The 5,509-nt window shown below is 26.7% G+C and overlaps 1 long non-coding RNA gene across 1 annotated transcript; it reads left to right on the plus strand.

Moving 5' to 3' along the window:
• Window positions 1-1,833: 1,833 nt before the first annotated feature.
• On the plus strand, window positions 1,834-3,799 carry LOC148204682 (uncharacterized). Its single transcript, XR_015783232.1, has 2 exons — window positions 1,834-2,087; window positions 3,268-3,799. It is a non-coding gene; the product is annotated as an uncharacterized LOC148204682 (long non-coding RNA).
• Window positions 3,800-5,509: the final 1,710 nt, after the last annotated feature.

The raw sequence follows: 5,509 nt of genomic DNA on the forward strand, positions 1-5,509 counted from the left end.
TCTGTGACTCATTTCTACACAAGTCTTAATATTTTGTATCTTGTTCATTTAAACTTTATCATTTCATTTGTTTTAAAAAAAATCAAGTTTGTCGTGCTACATTTTTAGTTCGTTATTCTTTCGTTGCTTTCTATGCATGCAATTTTTCTTTTTTGCTCTTATTATTACGTCAATGATTTTTAAGGTTCTGATTTTACTTGGGACTACATTGACATTTTAATTTAATTAATCTTTCTTTTCAATGTAAAATATATAAAACATAAAACTGGTTGTGTAATTTTCTCAAGCGGCAGCGTTGTGTTTAATGGTGCTCTCAACTTACAATCTGGTCAAACATGAATTACTGATAAGCACTTTGAAATTGTAATGTAAAGCCTTAATGATCTCTCTCTCTCTCTGTACCTATTTTGACACTCTTTCATTCATTCTTCCTTGTAGCTGTTAATGGAGCAAGGACTTGTAAGGCATAATCTTTAAAGGGAATTGTTAATAAAAACTAAAGGTTTTACACATTAACTGTTTAAAATTAAAGTTATTTATATAAGTAACTCTTTAATTTTAAGCAATTCACGAATGTAAACTTTACATTGAAATTGTTTTTATACATATAAACAAATTTTGGATGTAAATTCATTAAAAACTAGACAAATACTAAATATTTTAATATAACAAATGAAAAATGTCATTTAATAATTGTCAAATAAAATAAATAATTAAGAAGTTGCGTCATGCTTTCTTAATTTTTAGTTAAAGCAAAAGCTTACATTTTCAATCATCTAAATTTACGTTGGAATTAATTTTTATAATTTAATCTTACAAGTTCTTTACTTTTAAATTGTGGTCTCTTCTCATGCTTCGCATTTACTTTCAAATTTAAGTTTCTTGCCCAATTGCATTTCAGAGATTTTATATTAAATTTGGTTTCTTTTCTAGATTCTTTGAATTCGAATACATTTTATTTTCTTGCCCATTTTTACATCTTGAGTGTTTTTAATTGATGAACCAATAACTGATTATAAAAGCCCACATGTTGAATTCACAAGTTCCAGCTTTTGGTGGCATAATCTTCCTTTTAGGCACTCAAAGAAAGGACTTACTGCAAAAAGTACACGAGGCCATTCGATTCATTTCATGCATGGAAAGTTTATGCTTTTCCTTTCTTCGATCAGATATTCTTATAATATTAGATAAAAAAACAAGGATAACGATACTTTTTGACTAACATTTTTTTTATAATATTTTTAACACTATTTATGTGTCATTATGTGATTGGTCCATGTTGGTGTTTATGATTATTATTATTGATTGTGGAGTAATTTTGGACCAATCACAGTGACATGTAGATGATATTAAAATATTATCAAAACATGTAGTTAAAGTATCATTATCCAAAAAACAACATCCCAAATGTTTTGGTGTCAAAAAATCGATGGTTCTAGGAAAAAAAATTTTAATTTTTTTACAACGACAAATTGTTATTGGTTTATTTTAAATATACATATCAATAAAACAACTATAATGTATTGTTAAAAAGTTGTTAAAATAATTGTTAAAAAGAATTTGTTAAAATGTCATCGTCCATCTTATTATGACGTATGTATAAGACATGAAAAGGTAGTGTTGATGTGTTTAGATTTTAACAATTGCGAAACACAACTGAGAAGAGATTCTGAAAGACCAAAGGTGCAGCGTACGATACAGTTGAAGATGATTGTGATGAAGAATCTGGTTCCATCCCTTTGTCAAGTTGTAGATGCAGCTTTTCTCCATATTCCATTTCTTCAAACACATCTTGTACTCTTTCAAAGATGGATCCAACACAGTCACTGGCAACCCAACAAGCCTTCCATTTTCTTTGATACATTCATCCAATGACGATTCCTCAGTTTCTGAAAGAAATTTGTTGGCAATCTTTGAGGGTGGAATGGACAAGCGAGCATGCTTTGGGTCCAAATCTGTACTAAAAAGCGTCTTTTCGATCACAAACTTTATCTCAGATCCATTGAGTTCTTTAATCTTCTCCTGAAATTCTCTTGGCAGCAAATGACCTTCTTCCTCACTGTTTCTCAAGTCATGCCTATTATCAGGTAAATTTCGTTCCTCTTCGTATGCACTGAATAAGGACACTGCCTCTAACAAATATTCTAACTTTGATTTATCCTTACTGCATCCTACTTTAGTCTTCATTCTCTTTGATGCTTTATCATTACTTTCTACTTCTTTCCCTTTCCTTTTGAGACTCCTTTCACTCATTTCCATGGAAAACTCATGCTTGTCTTCTCTGCCAAGAAAGTCACTGAACACAGTCTTCATCGTTTTTCCATTACTAACTTTCTTCTTTTCGGTTCCTCTCAGAATTTTCTCTTCCATTGTTTTACGTTTCATTCTACACTCTTCACTCTTGTAGATTAGAATATAATATAAAATAAAGATAAAACATTTATATTTAATAGTATATTCGTAAATACCTTGGTTTAATAATTAAGGTAATATGATACGATCAATATATTTTTAGTTAGTATATGTATTATGTTATATTGTTTAAATTTAATATAATTTTAGTTAATATATGTATTATATTATTTTTACATTCATTTAAAACACAAGAGTAAAATGGTCATAAAATAAGAGTAATGATTATTTTGAGTAATGGTTATACAAGGGTAAAATGGTCTTAAAAATATAAAGTTTTGTATTTTTTCTAGAAAGAAGAGAGTAAAAAGTAAACAAGGATAATGTCAAATAAATGTAAAATATTTAAATGTGTCAAAAATTATTTTCCATAAAAGAATATTATTTTATATTTTTCAAGAAAGAAAGAGTAAAAAGTAAGAAAAAATAATGTCAAATAAATGTAAAAAATTTATGTGTGTCAAAAGAATAAATTTTTACATTTTTTTCAAAAAAAGAAGAAAGTAAAAAATAAGAAAAGATAGTGTTAATTAAGATTTATGTAAGTCATAATATATTTTTCTTATACTTTTATCTTGTGAATTTAATTGATATCATTCTATTCAAATATATTTTTAATTCATAAGATATTGTGTAGATTTAGTATTTTCTCGATTGTGTGAGAATTTAATTGATGTATGTTAATTGAAATATATTTTTACGTTATATGATATTGTATAGATTTTGTGCATTCTTGATTATGTGATAGTGTTTAATTTAGTAATAAAGGTAATTATAAGAGAACTATATTCCAATGTTGTCTAAAAGAAAAGATAAATTGCGAATAATATTTCATGTTATCTTATTGTTTTTCAGCAAAAAAAAGTTACAAGTGATATATTTATGAGCTTATATGGGGAAGCTACAGGTGGTATGTTTAGGAGTCTGTATGGGAAAGTTACAGGTGGTACGGTTAGGAGCCTGTATGGGAAAGCTACATGTGGTCCTGTTATGAGCCTGTATGGGGAAGCTACAGGTGGTCCTGTTATGAGCCTGTATGGGGAAGCTACAGGTGGTACGATTATGAACCTGTATGGAGAAGCTACAGGTGGTATGGTTAGGTACAGGAGACAGACCAAGGTTCTTCTTGATGATGTTGGGAATTTGTAGTGATAATGTGTTGAAGACGTTATTGATAGGATAACGTTGATGGTATACTCGTGATGATAAGGTTAATAAGGTTATAGATGATGATAAGGGTGTAAAAATGATTATGTTAGTATGATAGCACGGTAGATGATTGAATTGTTATTAAGTTGTGCTAGTTTCCTATGTACAAATATTTTAGAAACAATGTAATTGAGTTTGCTTTATTTCGTTTTGATTTTATTAATTTCGATATTATATAGGTTGATTTCCCCAATGATATTATGTTTAATTAAAGTTTTAAATTTTTCCTCGTAATCAAGACATCCTAAAAATCAGCAAAAAAAGTTACACGACAGATAAACTCACTCGCAAACCGGTTTAAACATATAACATAATTGGGTGTATGTTTTTTTATTTAACGGAAATAAGATACTTAGGGATTATTATTACTTTTCATCCAATAGTTTACTTTTAATTTTATATTTTTTATTTGAGGTTGTTAGAATATTTACCTTATTTATCGTGATTATATTATGTCTAGGGTTACTCTATTTATCATAATTATATTGTGTCTAGGATTATCTATTTATCATGGTTATATTGTGCCTAGGTTACCCTATTTATCATGATTATATTGTGTCTAAGTTATCTATCATAATTATATTGTGTCTAAGGTTATCTTATATAATGTACTCTTGTACCGTCTATAATTATTTTACAGTTTCAATATTAAGTGAGATAGTTAATACTTATTATTTATTTTGAACATTAATTTTGATATTATAATATGTTTTTTTATTTAACGGAAATAAGACAGAGACATATTATTTTTATTTATCATTCAATAGTTTACTTTTAATTCGATAGTTTTTTAAGGTAATTATATCTTAGTTAATACTTATTATTTATTTTCAACAAATTTTATTTTAATATTATAATATGATTATAAAAGGTTATGTTTATTTGGGTTGAAATACGACTTAAGCATAAGAAATACACAAAATATAATTCTCTTATTTCTACTCTTATTTTTAAATATATTTCAAAACAATGAAAGAAGTAAAGTATTATATGATTCACACCTTATAATATATTGATATTTAATATAATAAGAAAAAGAAGAAAAAGATAATGTTCTAAGCATGGATCTTCGCTTGTAGTAATGTTTTTAAAACGAGAGAACAAACACGAAAAAGAGATAGGGTGAGAACGTGGTTAGAATGAGGCTACATACACCCAATATGCACGCCAATATGCAAATGATATTAAAATATTGTAAAAAGTTATGTATGAAAATATCATTATTTATTTTACCGGAGACCTAAAGCTAAAATGTTATGTTTATCGATAGGAAGGAGTCTTAGAGGAGATTGATTTGAAATCAACTCATGCCTCTTTTTTAATTTATTTTATTTTATATGTAAGAAGCATGATTCAGAATTCGATTCAAGTATTATAAATTATATAATTAGGATCAAACACTTTTTATTCGAGGTATTATCGTGTTCAAGTATTTATTTTATTACAATTTTATTTTTAGAAAACGTATTGAAGAATGGAGAGATGAAAAACTATTTAAATTATTGGACTACCGAATATAAACTCTCTAGTCAAGGTTGAAAAGAAACGAAGATTCATTCCCAATGAAAGATTTGAGAGGTTTTAGAATATCTTACTAGTCCTACATGATCTCAATATTTTCATTCCAAGTTTGTAAATCTTTAGAATTAATCACTCCTCTGAAAAATATTTAAAATATCTTTAATATTATTCTTCATATGTGACTATTAGGCAATAATAAAATTTATAGAAATAATATATTAAGTAATATAAAAGTTTTATGATTTCAAGTGAATTTTTTTTACGTGTCATTTTTCTTTTAAAATTTTACATCCACAAAAATATTTTATTATTATTATCTTTATTAAAGAATGGTTTTATATATATATATATATAAATTGATGAACAA

Source organism: Vigna umbellata, chromosome 1 (assembly GCF_029865625.1).
Source record: "Vigna umbellata cultivar VRB3 chromosome 1, Vumbellata_1.0, whole genome shotgun sequence".
Classification (NCBI taxonomy): Eukaryota; Viridiplantae; Streptophyta; class Magnoliopsida; order Fabales; family Fabaceae; genus Vigna; species Vigna umbellata.